The 22,989-nt window shown below is 49.7% G+C and overlaps 1 protein-coding gene across 5 annotated transcripts in view; it reads left to right on the forward strand.

Annotated features, from left to right (window-relative positions):
* LOC147700442 (uncharacterized) overlaps window positions 1-22,989 on the forward strand; it is a 450,712-nt gene that overhangs the window by 357,842 nt on the left and 69,881 nt on the right. The gene's annotated exons all lie outside the window — the stretch shown is intronic.

Below are 22,989 nucleotides of genomic sequence, written 5' to 3' on the forward strand. Positions count from 1 at the left end.
GACTACTTAGTTAAGGCCATTCATGACCTTCATCCAGGAAAAGCTCTCGGGCCCAATGGTATTCCGGTGGAGCTCTACAAGCTCAAACCTGACAGCCTTGGAAAACCCCTAAAGCAGATGTTTGATGACAGTAAGACACAGGGGATACTGCCGTAAGACCAGTGCATAGCTACTATTGTGGCTATCCCAAAGGTGGGGAAACCTAAAGAGTCATGTGCCTCCTATAGGCCGATACCGCTGCTCAATGCGGAGGCGAAAATCCTGGCCAAAGTTCTAGCTAATAGGCTTAAACCAGTCCTGTATACCTTGGTGCACCCGGACCAGTCGGGCTTTATGCCCCACCGGAATACGGCACTTAATTTGCGCCATCTCCACAGAGTGTTGAGTTGCTGCCACCGGCTGCATGAAGACACTGTAGTAGTGCCGTTGGACGCAGCAATGGCGTTCAACACTCTGGAATGGCCCTACATGATGGCCGGTCTCCGAAAGTTGGGATTCAGTCCGGAATTCATGGGTTGGGTGCGTCTCATGTACACCGAACTACTAGCTCAGGTAGTGGTCAACAATAAGATCTCTGAAGTTTTCACACTAGAGAGAGGGACACGACAGGGGTGCCCCCTCTCACCTCTACTTTTTGCTCGCTCCCTGGAACCACTTGCAGACTGGGTTAGGAAAGCTCCCTCCATAAAGGGGAGACGGTGGGAAGACAGTTGGGAGGACAGGATTTCACTCTACACAGACGATATCCTCCTCTATCTCACAAAGGCGCACAAGTCCATTGCAAGGGCACTGGATATCTTTAAAAGGTTCGGAGAATACTCCGGCTACAGCATTAACTGGGGGAAATCCCTCCTCTATGTCCTGCATGGAGCCCCCCCTCAGATCCCACGCGACTGCCCAATCCAAATAGCTGTAGAAGGCTTCATGTACCTGGGTGTCTTCATCATTAAGGACCGGACCGTCCGGTACGAACGAAACCTACTGCCGCCCATACAATGGCTCAAATGAGACACAGCCACCTGGAAAAACCTCCCTTTGTCCCTACTGGGACGGGCAGCGCTGTTTAAAATAATGGCGCTGCCACGATTCCTTTACGCTCTTCAACTTAACCACAGATATTTTAGCACTATTGAGACCATCCAGAGAGACCTTCTTTGGACCGCCTGCCCCGTATCTCCTTGCAAAAGCTTACGCTGGGTTGGTTTGATGGGGGATAGCGCTCCCAGACATTCGGAAGTAATATTGGGCAGCGAACCTGTCAGCCATAAATCAGGGAACATACTGTGAGGGAATGACACAGGGTATGAGATGGATAAATGGCTTCTTCCGGGGGTTGGGGAATTTTGAGGCGGCCCTTTACCCGAGACTGGGTAGGTACCGCTTAACAGAACCTACCAAGCACTCAGTCCAGCTGTGGCACATACTCCAAAAGAAACTGGGGTGGGCGGGCTAGCTTACCCAAGCAACCCCACTTTGGGCCTCAGAAAAACTTGGTACTCTTAGCCGTACAAAAGGATTTAGAAACTGGGACTTGATTGGGATCTCACAAATGAAAGACCTGTGGGGCCCGGAGTCCTCACCACTCAAAGACAGATTACTGGATGGCCACCTCCAGGAGAGGGCCATATCTCTGGCATATAAGAAACTCATAAACCAGACCCCGGACCCATGATTGGCCCTAAGGAGTAAATGGGAAGCAGACGGACTCGAAATAGATGACGAAGAATGGCGGGAGGCGTTGGAATCTCCTAAGAAGATAGCGATGATCTCCGCAAAACTGCGATTGATCCAACTGAAAATCCTGCATCGAGTTTATGTCTCTGACACTAGGCTAGTCCTGATGGGTCGTAGTGAGGATGGACTCTGTCACAGGGGATGTGGGGAGGTTGGTACCTTCCTACACATACTATGGGAATGTCGAGTGATACAGACCTACTGGTCTCGGGTGCTCAATTGTATATACGAGGTGTGGGGGATGGAGCTGCTCCCTGAGGTTAACAGGTCCCTCATTAACATCTGGGAGCCCTTTGACCTGTTGTCAAAAGGTAAACTGTGGGCTACATTAGGCCTAGCGATCGCAGAGAGGAACATTGCGAGGTTTTGGGGGCTGTTACACCACCAACACTCAGCTCCTGGAAGAAGGATATGGACTGGAGTATGGTTCAGGACAAGACAGTATATATGGCCCGGGGATGTCCACGGAAGTGGGTGGCGGTGTGGTCCAATTGGAATGACTACCGGGGAAATATATGTGAACCACACCTGATTACCCCTATTGACGAGCTAATTGCCTTATGATCTTATAAACAATAGACTTAATCCTGTTATTAGATGTGCGCGGACGGAACTGTAAATCTCATGTAGAAATCATGTACCAAATGTATGCCTTGTGTGTGATGACCGCCCTTTGTTGTTCTTTTTGAAAAATAAAAAGATTTAAAAAAGAATAGCTCCTTGATTTTTTCAAATTGCAAAACTTCTCTCTCTATTGTTTGTTTTTGCATTTTCCTTATAAACAGTTTTTTAAATATTTAAGGACACATAAAGGTCAGAAGTTCTACGTATTCTATCAATACACATTCTAGAACATTCTACGACACATGCAGGTTAAAAGTTCATCATTTTCTTTAAACCTAACAAGATTTTTTTGCAACATTTTCTCGAACATTTAACGGCACGTGCAGGTTAAAAGTTCACAGTTTTTTTAAGTTCTAACAGTGCCTTCCAAATGCAAGTAGCAGGTGTAGTTGAGCTGAGCACATTTTATCCTATGATATGTACTCCACGTTCCAACTGCTTTTTATTAACCAATGACAAAGATGATTTTCCTCAAATCTAATATGCACCCTACTTTTTAGAAAACAATGCTTTTAATCTCCCAAACAGTTATCGTTTTGTATGGGAATAAAAAGTAGTTCCCCATCGTTAAACATATATTTTATTCTATAAACGGACTGCATGAGCTACATACATCTATCTATACCTTCCAGCCATACCTTCAAAATGCTAGTGTGGATCGTAGGTCATAGCTATGTTTTCTGCTGACAGATGGTTTGCATAGAGAGGATTGAAGTAGCACCAACTGTTGCCTTTGGTTAAAACCTGTTTGCATCTCCAACACCCTGACCTTATGATTGTGCACTGTGGTGGTAACAACCTAGGCACATTGACTGGGGTAGGTTTGGGAATGCTAATGAAGGACACCTTTAGACAATTAATGTTGCTTTTGCCTCAAACTGTCTTTGTATATTCCAATATATGCCAAAGACAGAAGTGGAAATGGTCAACCCAATTTTGTCCTCAGATTGAAAAATTTAGGAAGAATGTCAACAAAGCTGTGTCAATACCCAGAAGCTGTGCATCCGCACTTATATGTAGCTCTAACTAATAAACACAAGGGCTCTGTTCGAGCTGCCTTATATTCCCAATATCGGTTCGCAGAGTAACACTTGCGATCTGGCTAGCACAGGGAGTGGTGTTTGTGTAGTGTAGGGGATGACACTGGGGGTAGTGTTTTATGGTTTAGGGTAGCACAGTGGTGTTTTAGTAGGGTAGGGGATTGTGCTGGGGATAGTGTTTTAGGGTCGCACAGTGGTGTTTGGGTAGTCTAGGGGTCACGTGTAGGGTAGTGTTTTAGAGTTTATGGCAGTGCAGTGGTCTTTGAGTAGTGTAGGGGGTCATGCTGACGGGCTGATTCACAGAGCTGCAAGCCGACGGACTGGCTTCTAAAGGCATAGCAGCGACCTGGTGATGTGGGGAGAGGTAGCATGAAAGGGGTATCATGCACAGACAGAGCTGCAGTATATTTTGAGTGTGGCCTTGCAGAGGTAGAACTACGGACCCAATGGCTTGTAGAGGGAGAGATGCGAGCTGCCGGACTGAGTCTCAAAATGTGTGACAGCTCGCAGACCCAGAGCTGCGAGCCGATGCACTGGTTTCTAAAAGCATAACTGTGAGCTGGTGATGTGGGGAGAGGGTCCGTGAAAGGGATATCTTGCAGAGACAGAGCTGCGGTATATTTTCAGTGTTGCCTCGCAGAGGTAGAACTACGGACCCAATGGCTTGTAGATGGAGAGATGCGAGCTGATGGACTGAATCACAAAATGGCTGTCAACACTTCCATCAGTGATGTCATTTGAGATGTCATCAGTGATGTCATGAGTGATGTCACTGACCATGTCATGAGTGATGCAATATGTGACGTCATCAGCAGTGCATTGCGGGTGCGTGAGTTATAGTTAGCTGAACTAACTATAAAGGGGACTTTCACTGGTTTTGTATGAGTAAAATGTCCAGCTAACTATAACGCCCCTGACACCTATGGTTTTTTCACTGAATTTCAAAGGTTTTTTAAATGCTAAATCCTAACTATAACGTGCCTGAAACCTATGGTTTTTTAAGTGAATTTCAAAGGTTTTTTAAATGCTAATTTCTAACTATAACCTGACTGAAACCTATGGTTTTAAGTGAATCTCAAAGGTTTTTTAAATGCTAGTTTCTAACTATGCCTAACTATGCCTACAGAGGTAGAACATGTGAAGAAAGAAGAAAATATACACAGAAAGAAAAAAAATGCAGAAAGAAGCAACAGAAGTCCTGAAAGACAAAGAAAAGTGCAGGAAGACGTGCAGAAAGAACAAACAGAGAAGCAGAAAGAGGGCTTGTTGCAAAAGCATCCCGTACCCTCAAATTTTTCAGATTGGTACTGGTCGTAACTGACTCTGACTAACCAGGCCTAGAGCCAGTGCTATGCTAAGACACTTAGAATACAGTGAAAACACCTACATACACTAGGAAACATTGTGCGTTAGGGTACCATTGTGATTACCATGGCCTCCTCTGTAAGACCCTAGCACATAATAGGGCAAGGGGATTAAAACTACCTCTTAAAATGTGCCACAGGGCACATTTGCACACTGGTAAAGGGAGGGGGGGCTTGAGGTGACGTGTGCAAACACACCCTGTGGCCGTTTTAATTTTGGGGATAAAGACCCCTTGAATCCTGTGTGTCCCTTGTGTCCAACTTGCCCACCAGGTGTTTCCATTTAGCGCCACAGAGCTGCGTTGCAGAGAGGTGTAAAAAGGGGCACGGCCTGGACCACCTGTCTGCAACGAATATATCTGATTTTATTATCAAATTATTGCACAAAGTGCAGGTAACTGATCCGAGAATGCAACATTTTACAATAACAATGCTCATGTTATGGCTATACAAAGGAGACGTCAAAAAATATAGAGCGGACAAAATCACTATGAACAATTACCCAATTGCCCCCCACCTCCCACCCACTTTCTGGCCCATCAGGTCTGCTAGCTGGTGGAGTAATTATGCATGTGGAGAGTGAGTGGTGTCACGGATATCTGCATGCTGGGGCAAGCATTGATCTTCCGCACTTTGATTACACTTCATACAGCTAAACAGAGCAACAGCTAGAGTGCATTTGAGATGTCGTGTTGCAGGTGGATGTCTATAGCTTTAAACCTCTCTAGCGTGGCATCCCACTCCATGGAGATTGGGTGTTTGTGTAATACCCGTGCCTCTTCCCGTCTGATTGCCGCGCTTTCTGCACTGCCCTATCGGATCTCCTCATCAGACCATGTGGATAATGCCGGGGGTCTTGTGGATTTCATCTCTGTAATATTGCGTATCGCTAGTAAAAAAAAAAAGTGAGGTCTAAGAAGCGAAGCTGAACTTTCTGGGCGCTAGAGTGTTTGCGTTGTCCCAATAGGCATTCTGCTAAGTCGTCTCCAATTTGTATATATGTGACCACAGCGTCATGCACTCCCATCCAGTATGCTCTAAAGTAAGGACAATCCCAAAGCATATGTGTCAAACCCACCTCCTCTGCTTTGCAGCACGGACAGTAGTGTTGGGCATCCGGAAACATTCGGTGCAGGCGGCGCTGGGTTAAATAAGACCTATGTAAGACCATACTTTGTATAAATCTACATTTGGCATTATGAGACACTCTCTTGGGGTGTTCTAGTATACTTGCCCATGCCTTGTCTGATATGTCTCGTTCAATAATTCCTGACCATTTGTCTCTCCGGTCAGTGAGTGGTTCTGCCGCCTGAGTTCTAATGCCTACATATAGCCACTGTATAAGGTGCCGTCCCTCCCCCATATAATATAATGTGTGGGCTAGTTCATGCTGCTGGGGTTCCAATCGTAGAAAGGCCCAGGTCTTTTTCACGTAGTGCAATACCATGGCATATGTTAAGTAGAGATGTCCTTATGCTCCCGTGGCCCGCATGAAATTGTCATGATCTAGGAGGGTGTTGTTGCTAAACAAGGCTCCCATAGTGTCCACTCCCACATCGGCTCTGGCCTGTAGCCTACTCTTAGTGAGTCTGCCACCAAATGTTGGTGTCCCCAGCAGTGGAATATTCCCTACATATGGAAGGGAGCGGGGTGTATATAGCAACGTGTTTTCCAGCATTGGAGTGCTGTGTTTAACAGTGGTGGTGCGTGGGGGTGGGGAATTTGCTGTTTGGCAACAACACTGTGTGTAGCGACCCTCTGTCTATGTCATGTGTTGTGCAGCCTATTTCCTGCTGGTTCCTGCCCGCGATCCAATAGGACAGCCATTGTCGTTGGCATGCATAATAGTATGCCCCGAAGTATGGCACCCCCCGGTCACCTTTGTGTGGTTTAAACTGTCGTTTTTTTCAGCTTCACTCTTCAACGTCTGGTCCCCCAGAGGAGGTCTTGTAGTATTGTGTCTGGGGTATGAAACATAGCTGGTGGGACTAGGATTGGCAGGTTGGCAAAGTAATACAATAGCCGGGGGAGGACCACCAATTTAGAGATAGCAATCCGTCCCATCACCGAAAGTTGTAGAGATAACCAGAATGTCACCCACGAGCGCAGCACAGTAATTGCCCTCGTCAGATTACCATCAAGCTGATCCTCCTGCGATCTATATATATATGAATGCCTAGGTATTTGAATGTACTGTGCGCCACCAGTATAGTGCATCTGCTAAGATTAACTTCTTCCGGGCGGTTTCTATCATGCAAGAAGAAGGCATTTGACTTCCCTTCATTAATGGCGAAACCAGAAACATGCTCGAAGTTGGAGAAAATACTGGGAAGGGGATCTAGCAGATCCGTAAGATCAGCAGGTATACAATAACATCATCAACGTAGGGTGATATTAGGTGGGTGATGTTACCTATTGGAATCCCTAGGTGTTCTGCATTTTGATGGAGCATGACAGCTAGGGACTTTATAGCGAGCAAAAACAATAAGGAGTACAGGGGGCAGCCTTGTCTCATGCCTCTGTGCACTGTGTATTCTTGCGATATATGACAGCCCGTACGTGCCCTCGCAGTAGGGCCAGTGTACAACAGCCATATCCAGCGGATGTACTCAGGGGGCAACCCAAATCTCTGTAGGCCCATGTGATTGTATCAAAGGCTTGGCGCAGGTCCAACGAAATGCAAACCGCATCAGCGTACTCCACTGGGGTGGCAGCCATGATGTGGTGCAGCCTTCTAATATTTAACAATGTGCTGTGCGCCAGAAGGAACCCGCACTGGTCCCTGTGTACCAGCTTATGTAACTGGGGCAGGAGCCGGTTTGCTAGGATCTTACTTAGAATCTTGTACTCCGAGGTCAGGAGCGACAGCGGGCGGTAGCCTGATTATTCTGTGCTATCTCAGCCTGGGGAGGGAAATCACCAGCACCTGCATAGTATTGCACAAGAAATGTCCCAATGCAAGGGCTTTGTTGTAGGAAGGTGGATCTGACTAAATGGTTACCCCCACTTTTTGCCTGGTGTTTTGCTGGTTCTTGACTTAGTTGGACTGGAACCCTGCTATTCAGGGCCCCAGTCTATCTGCTTTCTCTATAACATGGACACCGTGTACTTTAGGTACGTACCAGATTGGTTACTGGGTTACCCTTGTGAGTCCATTTATAGTGTACCCTAGGTACCCAGGGCATAGGTGCACCCAAGGCCTACCAGGGGCTGCAGTATGTATTATGCCACCCCTGGCTGGCCCTCCAAAATGACACCACAGGTCTGTAATTGCAGCCTGGGTAAGGTTGTGTAATCACCCCTTACTTAGATATAGTATACCTACATCTATATATATATATATATATATAGACACATATTAACCTATAAGCCACCCCTATGTCGGGCCTCAACAATCCTGGAGGCAGAGTGCTTGGTTTTGTATGAGAGGGTGCCCTAGCATGAGCTGAGCCCCTCTGCAGCTTTCGGAACCATCTCCTTATAGTTGTTCTATGATATGGCCATACCATATACTCTTAAGTGCATTATAATCCTCGCGGTTAATGCTAACTTTGGTTTGGCTTTATCAAAACATGTTCTGTAAGGTGTCATACACTTTGGAATACTACCCCCCTGCCAGTCCTGGCGGCGCGGGTAGCATTCCACCCTTCTAGGGGGAAAAGACATGTAGTTACTGGTAAATACGGTTAAAGTTAAACAGAGCCCCAGCATCACAAAATGGATGCTGCAGCCACAGACACAAGTCTGCCCTCCTGCTGCTGGAAAAAACTCCAGCAGGGGAGGCCTGGACAATAGGTTTCCTGTCCAGGGAGGTGCCAGCACCTCTCCAGACAGGCTTTGGTGTATTGGGGCAGGGGGGTTGCATTCAGTGAATGTTTTTCAGACACTTCCTTCCTTCCTTCAGACACAAGGTGCTCCATGCATTTCCCAGTTCAAACCGGTTGCAGGAGGGACTTTAGAGTTAGTCCAACCCCTAAACTTACTATAAGTCACTAGGACTTTGAATTACCCTGGATGAAACTCTGCAACATATATCCTGGACCTTCGACATTCCATTTTGACTGGAAGATGGAAGACATCTCCCTTGTGGTCAAGGAGTGACCACCCTGTTCAAACAGGCACCAACATCATCTTTGCCTGTCTGCATTTTCGTGGCTCTCACCAGACCTTGAAGAATCTGCGACATAGGACATGGACTTCCAGTCATATCTGACCCCGACCTTCATTCCCAGCAAAGCTGAGGCCCGTGGCGGACACGAGAGACATGGGACTGGAACTCCTGGACATCATGCATTTTGCTACCTGCACCTACATCCCGAGGGATCCCGAAGTTGTGTATTGGGGTGCTTGAAGCCCCAGCCCCGAGCACCATTTGCACTGAAGCTCAGAGGCCCACACTCCACGAATGTCCCATGAGCCCGCTTTGTGCATTTCTGCTCGACGCGTCTTTGCAGTTCCTGGCCCATTGGCTAGTGAGCCCCCATAAAGACCAAACTTGAAACTACTTTGCTTTTCTGGTTTCTCCAGGTTTGCTCTAGCTTCCCTGCAAAGGAGAAGCACCTCAGATTTTGCTGGTCTGCAATCTCAACATACTGCATGGGTTGCGTTTGCCAAGGCTTGTTGGGTCCAATCCAGATACCGACACTGCAGTCGACTAAACCCTTTGTGGGACAGCTCGAATCAAGCTCCTGGTTGTCGTGGATGCCTCCTGGACTTTGTGGCTGAAGAGACAAGCTACACCTTTTCACCTGAAATTACCCAACATTGGCTGGCATCTTCCCATCGCCATCCTGGTCACTGGAAAGTGACCTAGACTCTGTCTCCTCTGCTTTCAGGTTCTTCAGATCTTCGATCCACCCTTGGATCCACACAGACACTTTTCCTCTGTTCGCCTGCAGCACTTCTTTGCAGCTCTCCATTGAAAACGACGACGAAACCCGACACCAAAAGGCACCTATGCACCCGGCTTCCCTGGGTGAGGTAACACAAGTACTCCGGTGCTCCCGTGGGTATTGACTCTCGAAGTGCTCTAGTCTAAAAGGCTTCCATCGTAGTCGATCCGGAAGTGTCCTTAAATTGTACATTTGTAACTTGGTTGTTTCCCATAGAAAGTCAATGGTAACCCGCGGCTGTGTTTAGACACTGCACCCGTCTCCCGTGGACCTCCTACATCCTAACCTTTGGTTGTTCCTAGAAGCCCCAGCTATGCCCCAGGCACTAGGCCTGATTTCTATTCCAGACGTGGTTCTTATACCACTATTTTACTATATTGTTTGTGAGGCCCCTAGGGCATAATGTATACTGTGCAACTTATCGTATGCTAATTAAGTTCCTTGTAATGTACTTTTACCTCTGACCTCATAAAGAGTGCAGAGGGGTTGTGTTTAGAATAAATACATATATATTTGATATATACCTTGTGTGGTGTGCTTTCATTTGGTACTCAAGAGATTATAATTGGTAAAACAACTAGCTTAATTCGCTCTCTGAAGTCTTAGCTTGAAGGCTGCTCTCCATAGCTACTACTAGGATAGCTTTATATAAGGTTGACTTTACAACCACCATCAATAAGGGTCGATTGGACTGGTGCAAGGTGTCTCACTAGAATAGTGGACATCATATACCAGGCCAACTTCTCACATTTGTTATATAACTCCTCCAGTTTAGGGATTAGGACCTCTGAATATGAGTCAAAAAATTCTATCGGCAGGCCGTCCAGGCCAGGCGCTTTTGCACGCGGGAGCCCTTTGATGGCCTCTTTGATATCCATTTGAGTGACGGGCCTATTAAGTGTTTCTGTATGTCTGCAGTTAGCTGCGGGAATGGTAGGCCTTCCAGAAAATTATCTATCAGGAAGTCGTCAATGTGTGTGGGCATACTGTATAAAGCGCTATAGTATTGGCAAAATGCATCATTCACGTCCTGTTGGGAGTGGACCAAACCCTTTCGCTGGATGTTGACAGTGTGTATTACAGAAGGTGTTGGGTCATCCCACAGTATTCTAGCTAATAGAGTCCCAGATTTATCTGCCTCAGTGTGCCTCAGCTGCGTACTATAATATATTACTCTGAGAGTTTCTAATAGTTTGGTGTGCTGTATACATGCTTCTTGTAGAGGAGTTTGCTTACTTGGGTCACTTGCTGCTGCCTGTCCAAGTTCGGACAGTGTGTTTTCTCTTCTGATAAAACTACTGTGGACTTCCTGCCTGGCCCCTAATTCTGCGCCTATTGCTGTGCCCCTCACCACCACATTGAGCACGTCCCACTCAATTAGGTTGGAGGAGGCAGTGTTCCAATTTTACGAAGAGTAGTTTGTAATTTCAGAGGACAGCGTACTGCCTGGTAGGGCAAGTCAGGGCTCTTCGCGATTAATGAGGTTTGCAGCCAGGCTGCAAGAGAAAATGTACAAACTTGAGTATATTTCAGGATAGACAAATGTTCACGATAACTGTTTATCTAGACTACCACTTGTTGTGGAGGGAGTGAAGAAAATGTGGTGGAAATGGTGTGTATCGTAGCCAGTTTAGAGGATGTGTTCGAAAATGAGTTCAAATCTGTGACCAAGGATTAGTGGCATGAAGCACTCAAGAACGATGAATATAGAGAGTTGGTTATTTCCATCAGGTCAGGATGGCAGCGTGAAGGTGCTCTCAAACCAACCTTGAGAAACTGTCAAACTACAGGAGGAGCTTAGTATTGGTGTGACGGACGATTTAGTTTTAGGGGTCGAAAGATTTGTACTCCCTAGATTACTCAGAAAGAAGTTGTTTCTTCTGGCCCATGAAGGTCATCTTGGACAAACCATTATGAAGAAACGTCTCAAGGACAGTTTGTGGTTGCCAGGATTAGATGAAGACAACAGATTGTGCATAGAAAGCTGTAGTTTGTGCAGGGAGAGTGAGAAAAGACTCAAAATTTGTTCACAAGGTGTGGTTTTATCTCTGGAGATCAAAGTGGGGTAGTGTTGGACTTGGCCCTTTTTGCAGGGTCATCCTTGATCTCTTTGCCTTCCTTCATTATTTTTTCTGACCTGTTGTTGGCTATTTCATGACTCTGGGCACTTTACCACTGCTGACCAGTGCTAAAGTGCATATGCTCTCCCTATTGTAAATTGATGTATGAATTAGTGATTCCATGATTGGCTGGTTTGGTTTACCTGTCAGACCCTAGTACAGTGCCCCAGGAGTGCCCAGGGCTTGTAAATCAAATGCTGCTAGTAGACTTGAAGCACTGGTTGTGCCACCCACAGAAGCAGCCTGTAAAAGTGTGTCAAAGGTCTGCCATTGCACAGCCTGTGTGCAGTCTGGTACTGCCATGTTAACCGGGCAAGTGCACCCACTTGCCAGTCCCTAAACCTTCCCTTTTCTTCATATGAGACACCCCTATGGTAGGCCCAAGGGCAGGGTGCATTGTAAGTATAAGTTAGGGCATGCCCTGGTGTGTGGGGCATGTCCTACTAGTGAATTACAGCCATTTTTGCTTTTCACTACTGCAAGGCTACCTGTTCTTCATAGACCAGAATGGGCAGTTAGATTATTCCATCGTACAATTCTAACTGACTCAGGGAACATGGTAGAAATTTGAGTTTAGTATGTCTGAACATAGAATGATAATATACATCTTTTAGTGAAGTTGGTTTTAACATTCTGTGTTTAAAAATACCACTTTTAAAACGTAGGTATTTTCTTGTCAAACTATCCAAGACTGCCTCTGCTAGGTTGTGTATTTCTAGTCTGGAGTTTGAGTGACAGGGTTGGGGGATTCCTGGAGACCGGGTGAGTCTGCCCAGTGGTGAATAGAGAGATCTGCATATAGATGGGAGGGAGGAGTTGCACCTGGGACCTGAATAGGACTGAGCCTGCCCCCAAAGTGCTGGCTCCACCCCTGTGGTGCGTCTGATGTCTCTGCCCTGCACTGTGAGAGGAGAGAAGGAATCATGTCAACAAAGTGCTCCCGGGCTGTGCCTTTCCTCCACAATGCTGGTTCCACCTCCTGTGGGGCGTCTGTTTTTTCTGCCCCTGCACTGTGAAAGGAAAGAAGGAGTTATGTAAACAGAGTGCTCCAGAACTGGTTTGGACTGGGCAAAGGCCAATCTGCCCTCAGAGGACAAAGGATTTTGGGGTATAAATATTGGGACCCTGTTCCCAAGAAATTAGATCACTTTTGGACTACAAGAAGAAACCTTTGCTGAGGAGAGGAACCTGAAGAAACTGAGGAGAGACTATCCCTAAGCTGAAGTGCTGCTTGGGGGATTGGCCTGCAGTGGTTGCCTGACTGCCAAAGGAAGGAGAAAGAACTTTGTGTGCTTTATTTTCAACTTATGAAGGATCATCCTGGGGGTGATGGGGTAGATGAAATTAATTCTAACTTAGACCAACGAATTACGGAAGCCCTGGATCTGGTGGCACCACTTGGTGTGGCAAAAACGGGGGGCCGAGCACAGAGATCGGCTCCTTGGTATAACGAGGACATGCGGACGGCCAAAGCTGCATGTAAACGTGCAGAAAGGCAATGGAGGATTGCCTACTCGACCCCCGCCAAAACAGAGTACATAGACTGTAGGCGCAATTACCACAAATTGATTAGAAAGGGTAAATCATTGTACTACTGCAACAAGATTGAAGAAGCTGAACAGTCCACCAAGGAACTCTTCTCAATCTATAAGTCCATTGCGGTAGGGAAACCCGCTGCGGTGCCTAAAAAACTCTGCACGACGGAGGGCTGTGACCGCATTGCTGAGTTCTTTGCAAACAAGGTTATTAACATCTATAATTCCTTTCCTCAGAGGACAGATAACGGTCCTAGACACCCGGAAGCCACTAAAACCAACGGGGAACAACGATTAACCACCTTTGTCACCCCCCCTACTGAGGAACTTCTCCGCATTTGTGGGTCGATAAAATCCGGCTCCCCAAGAGACCCGACCACTCCTAGTCGGTTGAAGGGCAGCCTGCTAGTACTTGAGCCTTATGTTCGTCATCTACTGGACACCTCCTTTAAGTCCCAGGCTGTCCCTAATGCTTGGAAGCAAGCAATGGTACTTCCCCTGCAGAAGAAAGCCAATGTCAGTTTTGAAAAACTCGACAACCTTCGCCCAATCTCCCTCCTGCCCTACATGGCAAAAGTGGCGGAAAAAATAGCCAATGTACAACTTATGCAGTTCGAGGAGGCGGCTTCGCTACTCCATGACTCGCAATTTGGCTTCCGCCCCCGTCATTCGACGGAATCTGCACTCCTCGTGGCGGTTGAAGCGCTACGACAGGGTGTGGACGAGGGCCAAACCATGGCATTGATTTTACTCGATCTAAGCGTGGTATTCGACACTGTAGCACATTCCACCTTGCTACAGTGTCTGAATGAAGGCGGGGTTACAGGAGCAGCGCTTGGCTGGATCGGGTCCTTCCTGTCTGACAGGTGTTTTCAAGTCAGACTGGGTGAATGCTACTCGAGGGAGATTGAGTTGGGCCAGGGCGTGCCTCAGGGCTCGTCCCTGAGCCCAACCCTATTTAATATCTACGTCTGGCGGCCATCGTGGAGGGATACGGTCTTCGCCTGGTGTCCTACGCCGATGACACGCAGTTGGTCATCTCCCTATCGCGTGCACCCGGCCTCGCAGCGGACATCTTCAGGAATTGCATGCAAGACCTTGCTGCCTGGATGTCCGCAAACTGCCTAAAACTGAATGGCAGCAAGACCGAGGTGCTCGTGGTGGGGGGAGGGCCGTCTGCCTGGTCGTCGGCGTGGTGGCCGCCCTGTCTGGGTGAAGTCTCAGTTCCTTGCCGTGAGGCCAGGAACCTTGGCGTGTGGCTGGACAAGGACCTTGCCTTTGGTCCCCAGGTCAGTCGGGTGGCGGGAGTATGCTTCGGTGTCCTGAGAGCCTTAAGGAAAGTGTTAGACCTTCTCCCGATTTCTGCTCGAAGGACGCTGGTGCATGCCCTCGTCACCTCACGACTTCACTATGGGAACTTGCTTTATCTGGGGGCCACAGGCAAGGTCATGGGCCGCCTGCAAGTCCTTCAAAATGCTGCAGCGCGGCTTGTACTCAGGCTCCCTAGGAGGTCATCCTCCAAACCAGCTTTGCGGGCCCTCCACTGGCTTCCCATTGAGAGGAGTTCAAGGCCCTCACTACATGCCATCGCATTTTGAGCGGTAAAGCGCCTGCTCCGCTCCAGAGTCTGGTAACCCACTATGAGCCCACACGCAGTCTACGGTCCTCGCAGACTGGGCTGCTAAAGGTCCCCAGAGTATCGAAGGCGCGTATGGGAGGCAGATCTTTTAGATACCTCGCTCCCAGGTGCTGGAATGCCCTTCCTTTGGAACTGCGACTAGAACCATCTGAAGTCCTGTTCAGGAAAAAACTCAAAACATACCTTTTCAGCAGGTAGCCTTCTGTGGGAGGGGGGGGGGCAGCCACTTCACTTATCACAGCGTGGGGACACGCCAGTGGCGTAACCAGGCGCTTTACAAATGCCCAAATAATAATAATAATCTCCAAGGGCTTGGAACAGAGTTTGCCTCCTGCTGAAGTCTCAGGGACAACAGACTTCAAACCCCAGCTCCCCAGAGTTCTTTGGAAGTGCCTGCTGCTGTTGTGGGGTCTTCTGAGGGACTGCATGTCGCAAGGAGCTAGAAGCGCCTCTCAAGAGGAAGAAGCGTGACGCCGTCGCAGCCGCTGCCGTTGCAACTCCAAAGGAGGGTGCCGCCGCTGTAGCTGATGCATTACACCGCATCGAGAGAAGCTTCTCACAAGGAAGAGGAAGCGTGTTGCCGTTGCAGCCACTGCCGTCCCAACTCCGAAGGAGGGTGTCGCCGCTGTAGCTGACGCATTGCCCCACATCGAGAGAAGTGTCTCGCAACGAGGAAAAAGCATGTCACCGTCGCTGCTGCCGCATCATCGTGGATGTTGCCGCTGTAGCTGTCGTATTGCACTGCATCAAGTAAAGCACCTAGGGGGGTTGTCGCTTGCAGCCGAGAAGAATGGCCATGTTCTAAGCCGGCTCCTCGGCCCTCGCCCGCAAAACCGGGGAATTGATCCGCTCAACGCCAGGCTGATCCCCTGAAAAACCCTCGGGGATCGGCCCATCTCCAACCTGTGCCCGAGCGTCCTTCCTTTGCTGCCCTGCCTAGCTGCGGCGGTGAACCTCGGAAGATCGCGGAGCGAGACCGGGCTCCATAAGATGGCGGCCGCGGCTGGCGGCGACGAACGGTGCGGCTGTGAACGCCGCTGACGGCATCTGTGACTCCCGCTGCGGCGCACTGTCTCAATCCGAGCTGCGGAGGGTGCTTCCTGCCCCGGGGGTGAGTTCCGCTCCCCGCAGGTTGACACCGGAGCCCCCAGACATACAAACGTGGACTGCCCCCGTCGCCGGCCTGAACTACTACGCGAGTCCCCGGCCTCGGGCCTAGTGCCGGGGCTCGCGCGAATACTGCGGCGGAGACTCTGGGCTGCTCATATCACGCATATCTACCCCCCTGCCACCATCAGGGGACCCCGCCCCCAGCCCATCACACACACCCTGCTGGCGGGTTCGATTGGTGTGCTTCTTCGGGGCAGGAGCTACCCGGCGCCCACTGCCTCAGAACTCAGAGGGGCCCTGGAAGACGTGGCTGAACACCCCGTAGATCTACAGCAGGCCTCTCCGCTTTTCCCAAGGACAGTGAACAGGAGAGTGGTGACTTGACTCCCCGGGGTTGAACTTCACCCGGATAGGCTTGACCCACACGGCCACATTCACCCTGGACCCTCATACTGGCCACACAACACCCCTTCCGGCACAGCGGATGCTCCTTGGCCCCAGTGCTGGCTGCGAGGACAGAGACGGTTGCTGACCCCCTTGCCCCGGGTGAGGTTCTGGGGGAAAACAGCGAGGTGGAATAAAGAGCGCATAACCAGTGGGAGCTGTGCCTGGCGTAGCGACGGTGTCGCCGACTCCCCTCCCTAGATGATAACCTGGGACCTGGTCCTCTGACTCCAACGGACAAAAGGATAAAGGAAAAACACGCGACTGCTGCCGCATTGTACAGCTGCCTGTGCCTCCCTCACTGGCGTCACCTCCCGCCGCCTGCTGGAATACCGGAGGTGCCACATCGGTAGACGGGCCCACTTGGCCGGCCTGTTCTGAGAGCTCCGGAGATAGTCACCCGTCTCCGCCTCGGTCACGCTTGAAATTCGAGAGCTGCCTGCCTGGTGACCAGGCTCTAACGCCGGGACCCTCCAAATGGCGGGCAACAGGGGGAACAGACCGACCACCCAGAAACAAATAACTAAATTCACTTGGGCGTCTAAAGGGGACGGCAAGGACCCGACAACTGAGGGAGACCAGAGGGGGGCGCCCTCCTCACCTGCGGCGAAGGCACCGACGCTGGAAGACGTGATGGAGGCGATTGCGGGGGTAAGGTCTTCTCTGGAAACTCGTATTGACTCCGTAAATATAGAGGTCACCCTCCTGCGGGCAGACCTCCGCAAGATGGATACAAAAGTCAAGGACGTCGAAATTAAGACGGCTGCCTTAATTGATGACACCTCAGCCCTCCAACAACAAGTGGCGCACCTGCAAAAACAACAGCTCCTCATGGGTGAACTACTGGATGATTATGAAGGTAGGTCTAGACTCAACAACGTCCGCATTCTGGGGTTCCTGGAGCGAATGGAGGGGCAGGTGACAGACCATTTCGTTGAAGATCTCATCCAAAAACACCTCATACCCAAAAGCCTCTCTGCCTATTTTTCCATCAAGCGGGCGCACAGAGTCCCCGGGGGCCGCCCGAAACCAGGGGCTCCCCCACTCCCTATCATAGCAAGAGTCTTCAACTTCCGAGACAGGGACTCCATCCTCCAAACGGCCCGCACCGGAGGACCTCTGCGGCTGGATGAGGCTCACATCACATTCTTCCCGGACTTTACAGTTAAGGTGCAGGCCCGCAGGCGCAGCTTCCTTGAGGTAAAAAAGGCCCTGCGTGACAAGGACATTAAATATTCCATGCTCTTCCCTGCGAAGCTCTGGGTGGAGGCGGAGGGCCAAGCCTGGTTTTTCGACTCACCAGACGCGGCGTGGGAATGGCTAGAAGGCTGGCGCAGGGTTGAGAAACCTCAAAACAACCGCGGAGGCCCAGAAGCGGGCGAACGCCGGGACCGTCCTCCGGAGAGACGTGACAATGGGACAGAGAAAGACTCAACTGAACAATGACATCTCCAGATTGGATTTGGAGGACTTTCAATAGGACTGACACCCCGGGGCACTGCTATGGCCAAATGTGGCGGCCCTACCGGTGGCAAGAAATGAGGATTTCGTTGTTGCATAGCATTGCCTCGCCTATTTGGCTCGGGGGAGGGACGCTCATCCAAACCGTATGTTATGCTCTTTTACTGATATATCTGTGCATGCAGGTTGGTTGACATTTGATTCTGGTTATTTGTTATACTATGATGCTCTACGGGCGAGGGCCTTTCCGGCTCACCAAGCACCCCATCCATGAGTGGGAGGGCGACAGGCACTCTGCCTAGTTGGGGAGTGGATAGTTTTAAATCCGCGGGCAGGGGGGCAGGGTGGGAAGATGGGAAGAGGGTATGTTCCTGTTTTTACTTACCGCCTTTTTTCTTTGTATCAGAGTCTTTTCTTGTTGCATTCTACTTCATACTTTGGATCTAGCTACTTTGGTACCGCGTGAGCCACAAGGTTCGAGCTTTTGCTTTGTACTGCCTGTATTGGTTTTGTTAATTATCACATTTCTTGTTTGAAGCAGAGTCTTTTCTTGTCACATTCCACATCTTTCGCAGGGTCCAACCATGGCATATTGCATCCATCTGGTGTTATTGACTCCTCGGAAGGTCCCGAGGCCCCCTGATCCCACGCTCCTTCTTGCCACGCCCACTCTGTTGCGCAGGTTGGTTCTCCTCTTGTCACTCCTCCATATATCTCATAACCTCCACCATTATATCACAGTCCCTTCCTAGAACCATCACGATTATGTCGTGGAATGTCAACGGATTGGGGCACTAAATCAAACGCGGTATAGTCCTCCAATACCTACGGCGCCACTCCCCCGACATAGTACTGTTGCAGGAGACACATTTGGTGGGCAAAACTTGTCAGGGACTTCAAAGAGGCGGCTATAAACTGTTGGTACACGCGGGGTTCACCTCTGGGTCCCGGGGTACAGGGATTTTCGTTAAAAGGAGTCTAGCACTCACACAACCGAAGACGTGGGCTAACCCCCTGGGCCGTTTTGCACTCGTTGAGGCCGCCTGGGAGGGACGTCCCTTGAACATCATATCTGCGTATCTCCCACCAACTCTAGGTCATGATTCCCTCAGAGACTTGGGCACCCGACTGACAGGCCTCCCCACCGGTACACTTCTCATTGGGGGTGACTTTAACATGACGATGAATGACGACCTCGACCGACATCCTAGACGCGCTTCACACAGACAGGGCTCTGATCCATCATAGTTTTTACAAGCCATGGGACTTGAAGATGTCTGGAGAACCCATTACCCAGACACGCCTTATTTTACTCACTATTCTAATGCACACAACAGCATGTCCCGAATTGACTATTTTTTCTGCACCACAACAGACGTGGGATACTTTGTGCATCCGAAGGGCCTCCCCCGGGGCATTTCTGACCACTCTCCTCTTACTGTGGACTTAACTTACCACCGCCAGTACACCCGAGGCCCCATAATTATCAATCATTGGCTTCTGCAGATCCCAGACATCAAGGACTGCCTGATAGAACACACCGACTTCTATTTCTCTGAAAACGTCGGCTCTGTGCGTTCAGCGGTCACGATCTGGGAAGCATACCTGGCGGTCATTAAAGGCAAGGCACTGGCGCTCAAACTTTGTTATATACGGAAACATACCGACCGGATCCATCAGGCCGAATCTAACTTGTTAAGTCTAGAATTGTCCCGCAACACTGCCCCCTCGGACGATACGGCCCATCGTCTCCGAGCCCAACAACTTGACTATAAAGCTCTGGCGAGGGAACAGACACCAGCTCGATTACTCCACACGCGCCATCGCGTCTATGAATTCGGTGACTGCGCAGGGAGGATGCTTGCATGGTTGGAACGGCGAGAACAGGGAGCTAGATGGGGGTTGTCCATTGTGAGACCGGATGGGACGTCAACCGTAGACCCGCAGGAAATAGCAGACGCTTTCGCCGACCCCCTGGCACATGTCTATACAGCTGGGGCGCATTACACCTCTGAGGAGTCCAGGCAACTCCTAGAGGAGATGCGTCTACCTACCCTTTCGGAGTCTGACAAAGAAACGCTAGACTCCGACATCGCGGCGGCCGAGCTTACGACGGCGCTCTTTGATGTCAATTCTGGCAAAGCAATGGGCCCTAAAGGAGTCCCCATTGAATTCCTGAAGGGCATGTCTCCCAGCATCGTCCCACATCTCAAGAATATGTTTGAGGACAGCTTGGACAAAGGCATCCTGCCACTTGATCAAAGATTGGCCTCCATAGCGGTCATCCTCAAACCGGATAAATCACCCACTGATTGCAATTCCTATAGACCGATCTCTCTGATTAGCACGGAGGCCAAGATCCTTGCCAAGCTTCTAGCCAACCGGCTCCTCGTAGTGCTTCCCTCCCTCATCCATGACGACCAGTCGGGCTTCCTTCCGGGACGAAATACGGCCCTAAATTTGAGAAGAGTCAATAATGTACTGAGTTGGCAACCTATTATACAGCAAGACGCCGCCATTCTGTCCCTCAACGGCACGATGGCGTTCGACTCGATTGAGTGGTCCTACCTCTTTGAGGTCCTGCTCAGATTTGGCCTTGGACCCAAATTCATCCAATGGGTACGGCTCCTCTATACAGGCCTATTGGGCCAAGTGCGGGTAAATAATCACACGTCTCGGCGGTTCAGACTTCACAGGGGGACCCGACAAGGCTGCCCCCTGTCGTCGCTACTCTTTGCTCTCACCCTGGAACCCCTGGCCCACTGGAGCCGCATGGATGTTTCCATCAGAGGCCTCCAATGGAATGCTGAGACAACCGACAAAATCTCCCTCTATGCCGACGACATCCTGGTATACGTCACCTCCCCTCGCTCCTCAATTAATAGCCTATTCCATGTACTCACCAACTTCGGGAAATATTCGGGATATTCGATCAACTGGTCTAAATCAACACTATATATGCTACATGGCCCCCCACCCCGACTACCCCGAGGATTTACCATTACGATAGCTCAGGATGGCTTTAAATACCTTGGTATGTTTGTTACCCCAGATTCTACATTATTCTATGACCGGAATTTACTGGGCCCCCTGCGTCGGCTACATAGTGACGTAGCCCACTGGCGATCCCTACCACTCTCCCTCCCTGGCAAGGTGGCCTTATTTAAGATGTTGGCGCTCCCACGCTTCTTGGATGCCCTGCAGAACTGTCCTTTCCCGATTCCTGACTCCTATTTCAACGCTGTGGAAAATGACATACGACTTCTGCTATGGGACGGCGGGGCGGCCCGTATTGCCCTCCAAAAGCTCACCCAGAGTTGGTATGATGGGGGCATCGCCTTGCCTAACCTGCGCCTTTACTATTGGTCATCACAGCTGGTGGCCACCAACAACTGGATCCATGGGTCACCCCTGAATCCAGCCTTCCACCTAGACAGATGCCAAAAGGGGCGTGAGGGTTACCTAGGGGCCCTCTACAGTGAACCAGTCAGGAACAGGTTGATTTATTTGCATTTGGTTGTCATGTGTTGGGTTGCTTGCTTTTCTGTTCTTTGTGCTCAGCCTTGGTTTCTTATTTTTCTCTTGTTTGTAAAGTAAGGCGATATGTTGTGATGTGTAATCTGGCCATCTCATCTTGTGCCCACGTGTCGCGTGGGGTTGCTGTGGTTTCCTTGGAATGCTGCCGGCTTTCTCCGGGAGACGGTTGATGGATGAAGTAGACTGGGATCTCCGTCTGTGTTGAAGAGCTACAATAAACCTACCTAACAGACTTCATGGCACCGGTCATTCTTGTTCTGTACTTGAACACTGTCCATGGCTCATTCACACACAATGTATGTGCAACCCTGACTACAAACAGTCACACTAAGCATACACTTAGGTTGTCAGCACTAGCAGGGCGTAAGTCCTAAAAAAAGAAGTGGGGGGACGCAGACGTCATGACAGGAAGTGACGTCACGAAAGGTGGTTTGCACAAGCAGACTCATTGCCTCCCCTCGCCCACCCCTTAGATGCGATGGCATCAGAGAAGCCAGCGCGTGAGAAGCCTTGTGAATGAGCTCCGTTCTCGCCCCAGAGAGGCCAAAGAGTGAATGTGCGGCTCCATTTGCTCCATTTATCCAGCTCCCGGTAAAATAAGTGGGGTGATGCCGTTCACCCGCGTGGTACCCCGACTCGAGCCCTCCAGGTCACAATAATTCCAGCCCGCTCATTGGACGGGCCAAGGCCCCAGGCATGTGCCTAGATTAGTGAGACTCCAGGACCAAGATAGAAAGTCAGGATACTAGGTTTACCAAGAGGCGGGAACTCAGGGCAGGGAACCAAGCCAATGTACCAGGCAGCGGTCATTTCTATGCCAGCACAATACATCTATTTATATTTGTAGGTTTGCTGTCGATCAATCGATTGTGATTGAACACTGATAGGAGGAATCATGACCGCTTGACCTCTTCCTTGTGGACCAGGATCAAGTTTTCTACCTGAACCTTTTAGATCAAGTCACTTGTCAATCACCTGCTACTCAGCAGAGGGCTCTGCCTCCCTCCCCTTCTTGTGTTAATGTATCATTTGTTTTTGCATTCTTTTCCCATCCAGAGGATGCACAGCCCATTTTGTGAATAGACAAAAATGCTAACAATTCCAGCCCCTAGGTCTGCCCTAGTGCAATGTGTGTTCAATAAGTACAAAAAAAGAAAAACATTTTGGGCCTCATTTATGAGCTTTCGCACAATGGTGCAAGGGTGCCTGCCTTGCGGGGTGAATATTATTGTACAGGAAGGGAAACCTTTCTGTACAAAAATAATCAGAGGCTTTTCCTCTTTCTATGTGTGCTGCAGAATGCAGCACACATAGAAAAAGTAAAAACGAGGAGAAATAAAGACATTTCTCCTCGTTGCGCCTCCCTTACGCCTCCTTTGACACTGCCTCAGATTTACGATTTCTCCTAAATCTGGGGCAGTGTGAAAAGGCCATGGAAGTTGCTGGGAACGCCCCCAGCAACACCCATGGAACGCCCCTTTCACGCAGA

Source organism: Lissotriton vulgaris, chromosome 8 (genome assembly GCF_964263255.1).
Source record: "Lissotriton vulgaris chromosome 8, aLisVul1.2, whole genome shotgun sequence".
Taxonomy (NCBI): Eukaryota; Metazoa; Chordata; class Amphibia; order Caudata; family Salamandridae; genus Lissotriton; species Lissotriton vulgaris.